The following is a 13,805-nucleotide window of genomic DNA, read 5'->3' as shown; positions in this document are numbered from 1 at the left end:
GTGAAATATAAGGTTAAAATGCATGGAACAAGGTACAAAATTGCCCTTTTACATGGGGATTGGATGCCAATGGAATTCTATAACAAGTTATTTTACTTGAATTATTTTGGGGCTCTTTGACTATATATGGTCTTTCTAGTTTTCATCTAACAACTCCATAACGGAAAATATTTGAGTCAGCTTGCATAAATAAATATCAATAAATAGTAAAAGATTTCTAGGATATATGTAATTTTTTTAGTGTCATTGTTATTTTAAGATACTTTAATATAACTTTTTTTTCCTTGATCAATACTCTAATATAACTTTGCTTCAAATATATATATGGATTATTTTTTCATATTTAAACTTTACAATCATGATGGACAATCCCAAAAAATCTGTCCTTATGCCTTATTCTTTTAAAAAATGAGATGTGTGATAAATGCATTTAACTTTATAAAATACTAAAATATTAAATTATTAAATTTATTAATAAAATTTGATTGGTTAAAAAAGTGATGTTTCATCACTTGTTAGATTATGTTTTTATAGTTCTATAGCCTAAGACAGGAACTAATAATAATAAATTATTTAAAAACCTAAATTAAAGACAATTCCATAATATTTATTATAAATATATATTGATATATAATATTTTCAAAGTAAAATATAATTATAAACAATATTACCTTTGATTTTTTATATGAATTTATTGTAAATATTTTTTTGAACAAAAACTCATATTTAGTTTATATGATTAATAAAATTAATAAAATATTTAAATATATAATATTTTATATAAAATTAGTCATACATCAACTTTTATTTTCTTTTAGGTTGACTAGTCCTTAGCTTTTAATCTTCCACCCGCTTTAAACTATATCATCAAATAATCATATTAGACGTTCTGACTACTACCGATGGCGGAGTATCTATAGCTAGTTTTGAAATGATTTTGGAGACCATTTTAGCTTATAATTAAGGGCAGCGTGTAGGAGAGAAATATGAAGTGGCATGGTTTACACATCACTTTCTACGAATAATGGAATAAGTCATATGTGTTTGAATTCTTGCTTTTAAATTATTCTTCTACACCAATCTCTACTAAAAATAACAAGAAATATTTATAATTTTTATGGTAGATGATTTGAAATAATATAATATATCATTTTTCTGGGTTTGCAATAATGATGAAAATATTATTGGATTAAATAGAGTTTTGATGGAGAGGATATGTTTGAGAAATATTTGAACTTGAGAGATGTGAAATGGAGTGTTATAGGTGTTACAATCAAAATAAACTTTGAAAAGGATTCAAAAAGAAACCCCTTTTGCAATATTGTAGGGTGCATAACACATGGCTACTGTGAGAGTATCCTCATAGAAAGACCAATGTTACTTTGGGAGTCCATGGACAATCTCGCTAAGTTCAAGGTTGCTTTATTAGGGCTTCATTTGGGAAGGGACATGAAGGTGAACTAACTCCACCTTTAGGGAGATTTTCTAATCACCATAAATGACATAAGGAAAAAAATTATGCCTAACTAGAATTTTGATTGATGATTAACACCAATTTGAAAATTATTTAGGATATTTTTGAATTTAAAATTAGTTTGTATATATCAAGAGGAGAGAGAGAGATGTGTGTACACACACATATGCTCTTATAATCATATATTTGAAAGCATGTAAGGTTTGGTCAAGTATTGTTCGTTAAAGTTCTAAAAACATACATAAGAAACAAAAGTAAATGTGAAAATAAAGTTTATCTCAAGTTTAGATATTACACTGTAAAATTAAGCTAGCAAAAAAAATAGCAATAAATAAATTAAATAAATTTTCAAATAATTAACAAATTTAATTTAATATCTAATTTTAACTAAATATTTATATTGAATATTATATTATAATATTTGTAAAGAATTGTGAAATCCTCTTATGTACATGTTAATAGATTTAAATTTATTTTTTTAGGAGAAAGGAACATATATAAAAGGTATGCACTGAGTTTTCCCTACAATTGTGCCACATTGGTGAGCACTATAGGGCGACACAATTTTGGTGTGCCATGCTCGCAGTTGCAATCATAGGGCATAATAAAGACTGTCATTAGTTTTGACTCATGTGGTAGCCTTTCTCCACATAGTGTGAGTGATTTGAAATGGAGTGCTTGCTTGTTAATGGTGATAGATCCATCGCCATGAGCTCATTTCTCGAGAAAGAGGTTGTGTCTGCCTCTGCTCCAATTTGGCCATGCGACCAGCTTCTTCCAAACTAGCAGGAGCTTCATATGGTGCTGCTAACAACACCATGACTCCTCCTTTGAGTTGGGAACAAGATGGATCATTTACCTTTAATCAAGAGGAAAGCGGATTTAAATTCGAGAGCTTGTTGATTCAAATGCATTGAATCGATTAAGAGTGGCCGCAAAAGTGTGGATTTGAGTTGGAGAGCTTACTGATTCAAATGTAAGGTTTGATGATTTTTAGTTCATTCCCATGCTGGATTCACATGATGAAGATTATGGCTATTCGGAGCTCAACCTTCTGGCCTGGCAGACTCATGAACCAACCATCTCAGAGTTATGTTATGGAGAACTATTTGTCGAGTAGCCAAGGAACAACTCCTTTTATATGCTGGAAGATGTACTGGCAAAGCTCCCAATGGTTTTTCCTATTCTTAGTCCTAGCCTACAAATGAGCCCTTGGATTCTTACTTCCCCATACATTTCTTTAGATGTTTTCTCATCTTCATGCCTACTATTTTTGGCTAGGGTTTTATGCCCATAGATGAGCTTTGTAATTCCTCCTTCCCCAAAGTTTTCTTCAAATGTGAGCTTCTCTTCTGGTAGGGTTTCATGCTCATTGTCTTTGTTACAGTCGAGTGAGGCAGAGATAGAGCATTTAAATCAGCTGACACAGTTATAGAGCTGTCATAAGCCTCATCAATATCCTTCCATAGAGCCGCAAAGCATTGTGGCTCATCACAGGAGAAGTAAAATCTAGGAAAAGATTCGATCTTTGGAGAAACTGATACCCCAAGGTTCGAAGCTCGATACGGCCAGAATGCTGGACAAGGCTATCAAGTACCTTAAATTCTTGAAAGTGCAAGTTCAGGTTTTTAAAGATTACGCCAATTTGAAGCTAATTCTCAAACCAAACCCTAACTATGCAAACAATATTGCAAATATTTGAATGAATTTTAATACCAAATATGCTTTGGCGATGTAGAGAGTAGGTTTTGTTGCCACTTCATCAAATATTACTGACTAGATGCTTCACACTCTACTGAGCTCCTCTAGAATTTAGAAATAGCTCTTTAGTCCAGGAAAAATCATGATTACATCGTAGAAGGAAAAGCTTGCATCTACACAGCTTGATCTATCCAGTAATTTCTCTGATTTATTCGTTGGTTAACATTTAAAAATATATTTTTTTCCTTTTCTAATTTCATAGCTATAATGAATTTGATCTTGAGTTTAATATGTTCTCGTATGTGTGTGGAGATGTGAAGTTTTGTACCATCTCATTACTGCCAAATTCTGGTAGAAGAAAAGTTTGATGTCCAAAAATGCTGAAAAAAATTTTACGTTGGCAAATGCCACAAATTTTTTTTTGTCAGAGGATACTGTAAATTTTTCACTAGATTACAAACTTTGTAATCAAAATAGCAAAGCAACGGTCGTAATTGTGAATTTTGTTGGATTCATTGCGAGTCAGTAACGGGGTTGGCAAAAATCTCATAAAAAGGGGTTCTACATTGTTCACAATTGCATGATAGCATTGAATACCTAAATGAGTGGGATACATTCTTGGTCATTAAAAGAATCTTGATACATTCTTGATACATTCTTGGTCATTAAAAGAAATTTTGAGAGCATACTTTAACGCTTGATGATGTCATAGTGGAAAAAGGGATCTATAAGACAATATTTACTAGCACTTGTATCAAAGGAGGTGAAGGGGTATGCTGATAGGAAAAAATTATATAAGATAGTATTATTATTTTTTTTTGTTTAAAACTATAAATTCTCTTAATTGAAATGTGTTTGTGCCTTGTGTCTTTTTTTTGAGTTTGATCTTAAAGAATCCTTGTGGTTATGCTCAAATCCCTTTGACCTTTCTCTACCCCACCACAACTTATGAGTCTTAAAAATGGAAGAATGGGTCATAAATAAAGGGCATTATCTTCTTAGGGGGCTTATTTTCTTCCGCAAAAGATATTTCTTTTTATATAATAATTCATTTAGGAAAGCGTCAATATTATATGTTGTTGGATTACATCCTTCTACATAATAAACCAATATTATATGACTTATGTCAACTTAACAAGTTAACCCTAAACATACTTGACAACTCAACCTTAAGAAATGCTTGATGAGTCAACTAAAAAATACTTGACAAATGCAATACTTGTTTCATCAGTCACCTCGAACCAACAATTAGTACTTTTAACTTTTAAGTCTAAAAATTAACTAGAGCTATAATCTTATAATAGTCAACAATTGAAATTTGCATAAGAGATTCAATTTGTAATATATATGTACTTCAAGAAACTTTTTTTTTCCAATGATAGGGCCCAAGATTTTTACCAATCCTTGGGCATATATAATATATTTTTGACTCCCAAAATAGATGAAGGAATGACACAATGCAAGGAATAACAAGTACCAAATTAGTATATACCTTGAGGGAAACATTAGACCATAAAAAATGATACCTTAATCTTGGTAAAGAGTAATGTTTCATCAAAGTGGTTTAGTGATTTTTAGTAAATTTTACCAAGGGGCATAGATAATACATTTATACCTCTCATAGAATTGGAATTACTAGCTCACTCATTTTATGGGTGACAACCCCATCAACATTATGCTCTCCTAAAGCCAAATGATATTAATCAATTCCATAATTTCATAATAGGGAACATGACAATTAATGTTTTATTTTTAAACTTGTGTTCTCCTTTGGGGAAGCAAATTCCTTTACATCCCCCTACAAAGGCATACACTCTTGGCATGCCTCCTCTCATAGGACTAAAAAGTTTCATGCCTTTTATATGATTTTCCTCCTCATACATTCCCTCTATGCTTAGGAAATATGGAGGGAGATTCTCTCTAAATGGAAGGTTCAGTGGTGCTTTAATGAGGATCTTCACTAGTTTGTGGACTGGAAAGGCCCATCCAATCATTTGTTCCTTAGATCCTTCTAGAAAATCACCCTCCTCTTTTGTGTGTTGGCAAATTTGGAAGGAATGGAATGACCATATCTTTTGGAATAATTGTATCTTGCAGGACACTCTTTGGGTTAATTTTCGTAATGAATTTAAAGAAAGAAAGGGTTTTGAAATCATTTTCCTTTGTGGAAATCCCACCAAAAATATTTATGATGTAAGTGAGAGGATGATCCATGAGCATCTTGTCAAAGGATTACAACTACCAAAGACAGATGTATTGAAAAATGATAATGGCAATCCCCTTGTGTATCATATTATGGGATGGGGGTACATCTGACATTCCTTAAGAATGATGGGAAAGGTTCCCTTCATACATGTAGAGATAGGGTGGAAGTTGGAAAATGTGACACCTTGTTGCCATAATATGGGAATAGATTATTTTAAAGAGTTCATTCTCAATGATATTATCTTAAAAGTCCTTTGTCTTCAAGCTTCACCTTGCAAGATGGGTGCATGCTCAAATCATATTGATCCTGCTCAAATTGTATTGAGCATGATAAAATTGAAGATTGCATCAAAGATAGTGAGGCGACATGGGTGTATTTGTAGGAATGTGGCATTTTGTTGTTTATGGAGTGTATTCAAGGGTTTGACAAACATGCATCCTTGCAATTTGTGGACTCTTGGGCTAACAGATAGGTGACCATCAATGGGATTACCTTTGAAATTATAGAGGAGCTCATATCGAAGATCGATGGCATGTCTCTAGAAGGCAAGACCTAGCATAAGCAACCCAGAGTGTTTGGGAAACCCTTTTATATCTTGTATCAGACCTTCATGTTTGTGCTTTACAAATTATAACAAGATCTCAACCCCCCTAGTTTGGTTAATCCCCTAGCCATTGTTACTCCCTAGGTCTCCACTGACCTGAGCCCTAAGATGGCCTTGAATAAAGTTGTCAAAAAAATCCTAGAATTGGAAATGACATTAGCATTATTAACTCTAAGACTAATATTGGGCATACCAACAAAGTTACCAGGATATCTAGCATGAGGCTAAAAATGGAGAAATTTAGGACCCCTCCCCACCCGCTCCCCCCAAAAAAAGGATGTGACTTCAAAATCCATAGAGACAAAAGGTAAGCCTATGAGAAAGAGGAAAAATAAAATTAATTCACCCTAGTTCTAAGAATAAGGATAACCCTAGCCCATCCCATGTTTCTAATACAATGGAAGGTAACCTATCCTCAGACAGGAGCTTCGGTAAGGGTATCACCTCCCTCATGAAGGAGGTAGGGAGCGGTGGGGGAGAGATGGGAGTCTCTGCCAAGAAAAAGAGAAAAGTAAAACTACGATGGATAGGGTGGAGAAATCTATGAATGATCTAATAGATAACTAGGAGATCATGTACTGTAAATTTGAGACCCTTGTTGAGTTCACGACAAAGGTTATGCATTCAACGGTCACTACTCTATATTTTATACAAGTTAACAATGAGCAGAAGGATGTAGGAAAAGAAAGAGAAACCCCCTGCTCCCTCTATAGCTTCATGGTGGATGATTGGTTCAAGACCCTGTTGGATAAGCGTGTGAAGGAGGAGAATGAGAGGCCTATTAAGGAGAACCTAGGAGATAAGGAGGGGAGTTAACCCCTGTCCTAATCTTTCTCTTTTACTTTTATTTTTATAAAGTGGTATTTTATGAGCTATGTGCCTTGCGAGGCAAATTTGTATAAGATGAAACACTGGTGGTTCTATAATAAAACTTGTAGATTGTGCTCCTACACTATTTTTTGATTTAGATATTATTGTAGTATGTTTGTTTTAGTTAATACTATTAGCAAGGACTTTGATATTTTTTGGGTTGATAAGTTTTTTTTTATGTCTAGAAAATGAATATATTGAACTGTAGTGGCATGATCTCTGGCTGATCTCCAGCCTATTGTACTTTAGGGTCAACCCCCCTATGGCTTCTTTTTAATAAATCAAAAATAGTAGATCAATCAAAGAAAATAAAAAATATTAACTAGAAACAATTATGGTACTTTTCTAGACAAGAGGGTGGAGGTTGAAATTGGGGACTCAAATGAGGAAATTTTTAGGAGAAGAAGGTCGAGAAGAATTTCTAAGAACTAGGATCGATACAAAAAAATGGCTACTCACTCTCAGGAAGAGGAGGAGAATGATACCAACTCTGAGAAGAGTGACAAGAATCTAGGGGAAGGTATGGATAAGAGGAAATAAGAGACAGATAAAGATGTGGAGAAATGGGATGACACCCTTGATGGAACTTAGGACTTTGCATTAGATAATATTACCAAGGACCCCTCCCCTAACTGCACACATGTCTTTGCCAGCATCACCCTACCTTCTACTATTAACCAGGAGAACCCCATTACGATCGATGCCTCCCTTGACACTATTTCCTCTCTAGTTAGTCAAGAGGGCTAGGAGAACCTGAAATGCCAAGCTAACAATCTTGATGTGCAAGATATGAGGAACTCTTTAGTGATTGTAGTAGGACCCTAAAACAAGGAGAATGAACCTGATACTTGCGAGGAACACCATGAACTGAATGACAAGTGCATGGCGGTGGAGGAGGGATTCAACCTATTCTCCAAGTTCACTCTTAAAGTGATGCATGCAGTTGCTACCACTCTTTAGCTATTGGCCAATAACTCGAAGGAGGAGAACCTTGGAAAGGAGGACACAAAGCTGCTTTATAGCTTCCTTCCTGATGACTGGGCCAAGGTTCTAATGGCTGGGAAGGGAAAGATAAAGGATGCTAGTTAGTGACTCACTAGTGTTTGTTTTTTTTCTAGTACTCTACTAGTCTCTTTTCATCTTCTGTTGATGGTTTCATTTTTAAGCTAAACTTGTTTATGGGTTGTAGGTGGTACGATGTGATAACCACCTACATGGATGTTGTTAACTTGTTAAAGTCTGCTAGTTTTAAAAGTAGGAATACTAGTAAGTTTAATTACTATGCTACTATTTATTATGTTTTTGATATGAACCATTAGGGGGACTGTTTGGTTGTTTGTTGGTTGCTAGCTGGTCTTTGGCTGGTCATCAATAGGTTTTGTGCTAGTTGTTCCACCATAGTTGTAAAGGGCCAGCCCCCTAGTTTTCGGCTTCTTTTTTGTTAAAAACAATGGTATTTTTCTTCTACTTTGTGGTCATTTTCCTCTATACACTTGGCAAAATTCTTCCTTAAGCTAGTGGAACTATTTTCAACCCCACTCCATTTTCATCCAGTTAACTAAAAAAGTGGGGGTCCTAGCCAATAGGAAAAGATTCTAAATAAAGCTTTAGCTGCCCCCCAAAAAATCATGGGACCTCTAGCTCTTTAAATATAGAACCCAAGCCCCCCATCGAACCCCTACCTAATAAGCTCAAATTTTAAGAAGGTTGAATTGGTTAGTGAATGGATAAATTTGTTCAGTTTTTGTTCTTATTGAGCTTAAAATTTGGTAGGGTAGATTTGAGGATGTTAAGAATTATTACACTGGTAAATGGATTAATCATTTCGCTATCAACTTAAGTAAAAGTGTTAAATAGTCAATGTTGACTTATTTTTCGAAGCATAAATTCCTCTTTAGTGTGTGATATTTAAAGGTAGCCATTACTTTGCAGCTTCATTATTATAGTCACAACTACTCATAGTGGTTCTAGAATTCAAAATATGTGTATGAAAGCTTTCAGAACATGTATTCAATGCTATGATTGCAATGGAGAGACAAAGTTTCATTTGACTTCAGACCATATCAAAAATTATTTCTATATATGGATTCAGCCAAATTAAATTGACCATCAAGTGACACCATCAAACCCAAAATTGTGTTGTTGGACATATGCTCTTTCACCCAACAAGTCCCACTGCAAAGCACAAAGGCAACTACATATGTTCTTTCACCCAACAATCATAACCCCAAATGATGCAGAGCCTCAGCTAGCCAACATGGTAGTTTTTTGTGGCAAAACTTTGTGGATATCATCCTACTTTAATATATTTCTTCATTTATTATATTCCAAGCAATGTGAGATGGTCATCACTGTAAAGTTAATTTACATTTTTAAAAATAAATTATTTTATGAACCAGTTACAAATTAATTTATTTAGTATGTAAGGCTAATCATATCTAATATAGAAATTATTTATTAAGACTCAAACTCTCGAAATATCTGTAGACTTTAACACACCTAAGCCTTACAATACTAAATATATTATATTATTTATAAATAAATATAGAGTCGTTATTGCCTAATTCCTTTGTAAATAATTGTATTTTTTCTTTATTTTTCTATTAATTTTTGGTTTTTGTGATCGAAGTCTACAATAATAGAAATACATTGAATCTAAAAACTAGATATAGTGAATTGTAAAACTCAACTTCTTACTTTCATGGGTCTACTTTTGGTCCTTCTAGACTTTTTATAGATTTGAAGATGCAATATATTGAAGGATAACTTGGTATGGTCATCATTGTGTCAATGAATAGACATGTATTCTTAGATCAACTAACAAAGATGTTGTGAATATGAAACAAAAGTAACTAGAAACACTATGTTTAATTATATAATATAATTAATATGGTACAATAATTTAGTAAGGGTCCATTTGCTGGATCAAATTAACTAGAATTGGTAGGAATAAGTTCAAAAATAATTAATCATCACTTTGGATGCATTTGGAATTGGAATATGAGTTTTGAATTTTCATTTTGATCCGAAACACGAATTTGTTAATTCCACCTCAAGAGGTGGAATTGGAATAAAATCAATTTTTCATTTCCATTTCCCCCCTAAAAAAATCTCAATTATGAATTAACCAAATCCAACATTTTCTAATACTATCAACCAAACAAACCCTAATAAAAAATGCTAAGAATGTAAAGAAAAAGTTGTGGAAACCAAAAAACTTGCTCACTCAATAATGTAAAATGTTAAATATGGAAAACTCTTTTCTGAAAAAAGAGAATAAAAGCTTGTCTAAATTAATTATGTGAACATTTTTCTTATTCAATATTTTCCTATGTTTTACCCAGAATAAATACCTTATAAGAGAGATTTATTTATTTTCCTCATGAGGATTGGCATCAAAATATTTTGATAAAAATCTAGATATAAAGTATAAACAGATATTCATTTATCACAATGAATCTAAATATTGGTTGATCTTTAAGAACACTTAGATTAAACATTGTTTAAGGATAGGTGTAATTAATGAATTTTTTGAAGCCTTTATTTATCTAATTACATTTGTTACAAAATTAAGTGTTATTGTGTGTAAACTACTCTAAGAGCACACCATTGTGTGTAGGGGCCTATGTTCTTCATTATCATATCCATGATCAAGAATATATATTCTATTCATCATCATCATCATCATATATGCATGTGTACATACACACATACATACATATACATATGTTGGGTAAAATTGATTAGTTATGTGATAATGTTATAGGTAGCTACATTGACTTGTTAAATTCTGACAAAGATAAATGAGTATAGATTTGGCACATATGATGAGATTAGATAGCATGCTCATCAAGAAACCTTGGAGAAGGAATCTCATAAGAAGGTTTATTCAATCATGAAGAAGGCATTATCTGAGGCCAGAATTGTAGAAAGTGAATCTAAGGCCATGATACAGACAATGAAACAAGGTGTATTGAACATACAAACCTTATCAGTTTTAGTTGTTGAGACAACTTCAAGATAGATAATTTCTTATGCAATAGTATTTGATGTTCAACCTAGTGAAAACAAGAGAAAATCAGAGAGATTGGTTGAAGCAATGTCAAAAAAGACTAAGAGAGTCAAACAAATGGCTACAAGACCTAGGAAGAGGTAGAAAGCATTGGTTACAATTGAATCTAGTGATGATGCAAAGGTTGAGGAAGAGGAAACAAAGAAATTTGAAAAAGTGACTCCACCTAAACAAGCAACAAGAAAAGCTCGACAACCATGGAAGCCAAAGATTGAGAAGATAAGCACAACAATTGCAAATGAGGGAAATTTTATTCAGATGACCAAGTTTTATGATCTATAGAATAATTTTGAGAACTTAGATCAAATTGATATATCTACTATGAGACATATCATTATAAATGGTCTAAGTAGGAAGGATATCAAAGGAGTAGTGAATGAGAAAGTCTATGAGAGACTCATTGAAAAGAAGACTCCAACAAGAGAAGAAGACCTTGAACTTCAAAAGTCTATGCTATGGACAATTTGCAAGACTAATGATGAAGATGAGATTAAGAGATTGTTGAATAACCTCACACCATAACTAAGGAATAAGTTGAGGCCATTCTTATTTATTGTTGGAGAGAAGGATAAGTTGAGAAATGAGACTACAAAAACTATCAACAAGATGTTGTCAGAGTCACATGCAACATCTCATCCAGCTCCTAGAACCTTAGAAGTGTCAGTTAGTGGTGACACTATGAAGATTGATCAAACCAATGTTACTCTTATCATTGATGACACCAATCCATTTGGTGGTTCTAAACCAAATATACCAAACACACGAAGATGTTGAGGAAAAGTTGAAACAAATTGTGGAAGAGAAGAGGCTAATAGAAGTTCAAAAGTAGAAGATAGAGGAAGCCAACCAACAATTTCTTGAGGAAGATATAAAAAGAAAGGAAGATGAAGATAAGAGAAGGATTGCAGAAGAATTAAAGAACAAGAAAATAGAGGAGGAAGAAAAAAAAAGATTAGAAGAGAAGAAAGAAAAAGGGGAAAAGGAAAGGAAACAAGAGGAAGAGAGGAAAGCTAAGGAAGCAGCAACGAAATAGAAGGAGGATGAGACTAAAGCATCAAGTTCATCTACTTCGTTCTCTCTTGCTAGTTTGGCTACTAATGATGATGATTAGACTGATCTGATTTCATCATTATCCAAAATTTTATAGAAGAATAAGACAATTAAGAGTTTGTAGAGATCACTAATGGAAGTGACTGACAGATTGCACAATACTTTGATAGTACAACATATTGAGTCAGATCCTAAACTAAGAGCACAAGTAGTGCTAAAGTCTTTTGATGAAGAGTTTATTAATTTGATGAATGTTGTAGAGGAAACGACTGAAATTTACCATGATGCTAACATGTTTAGCACCATTTGCAAAAACATCAAGAACGACTTAGCCAATCTTGATACATGCATAAAAGAAATTCAAAAATGTCAACAAGAAGGGAAAGCTTTGTATGTTAAGTGTACCTTATCATACAAACTAACCAAGAAATTGGACAATTTGATAGAGGCAAAGATGAATGGGCTAGAGGACCTATCAAGCCTAATCTAGGACCCATCTAAAAAAGTTGATGATAGTGAGAGTCAAGTTACCAGTGTTCACAACAATATCAAGAAATTGGAACTTCGAAAAGAGCAGATATTTAGGAGAACATTTGATTTTAGAGAATCCATTGCTCGAAAGTTATCATTTGTTGAGAAGCAACTAGACGAATGTGTCAAGGCCAAGGACAAACATACAAACTTTTTGTATTCATATATCAATGCAGTCGAGATTGCATCATATGGATTATGTGAAATTTTCACATCAGAAAAGTCTACCAAAGAGACATGGAACAAAGGAATGAATAGCTTGAAGATTATTTTTGATCATTGTATGAAGATTTATGTAAAGGACTTCTTATGATAAGAAGTGTGCAATAATGGTGTATTAGTGCTATCTTGTAAGATTGAGAACTAAGCGAACTTTTGTCAAAGCAATATATGCAAAGTTTTATCTAGTGATCCAAGATTGAGCTAAAGATTAGAGATCATACAAGGAAGGAAAATAATAGTAAATTACTTGTTTGAGAAGTGAGCTCTTCTTCTAGTTGAAATTGCATGTTTGGGTAGTGGACTCTTCTTGCATACATTATAGTACAACTCCTAACAGGGATTCAAAGTCTTCTAATAGGGACTAGTTATACTGAATTTTCTGAATGACTACTAATACAGACCATCCTCTAATAGGGAACATATATATCAGTATATTATCTAGTGGATATCATCCCCATTGGGTTTTTCCCTTGGCCAGGATTTCCCTATTTAACAAAATATGGTTTCATAAGTTATCTTTGTATATTGTTATTGTTATTGTTCAACATTATTTTATTGCTTTGTTATGCATGGTTTAAAGTAAGTAATAATATCTAGTTGGTGACTAAACTTTGTAGATTATTGAGTCACCCTCCCTCTGAGTAATCCCTATTTCTAATAGTGTCTTCCCTATTGACTTGTTGACTAAGTCATTGAAGGTAAATTTTTCTTGAGAGAGGATCACATCCCATGTCTTCTCATGTTTCTTTGTTAGACACCATAAAAGGTTTCCTAATGATCTATTGACTACTTCAGTCTGCCCATCTCTTTGTGGATGGTAGGAAGAATTGAAGGAAAAATTTGTTCCCAACTTTTTCCATAAGTTCCTCCAAAACTAATCTTAAAATTTTACATATCTTTCTGAGATAATGGATGTAGGAAATCCATGAATCTTGACTACTTCCTTAGAATATAAGTTAGCAATATGTGAAGCATCATTAGAGATCTTGCAAGGAATAAAATGAGTCATTTTATTGAATCTGTCTACAATAAGAAAATGATATCAAAACCTCATCTTTTCCTCAGAAGAGCTAAG

The sequence above is a fragment of the Cupressus sempervirens genome, chromosome 6 (genome assembly GCF_028749045.1).
Source record: "Cupressus sempervirens isolate cs-2001-9-10 chromosome 6, ASM2874904v1, whole genome shotgun sequence".
NCBI lineage: Eukaryota > Viridiplantae > Streptophyta > Pinopsida > Cupressales > Cupressaceae > Cupressus > Cupressus sempervirens.
This window is presented reverse-complemented; position numbering follows the sequence as displayed.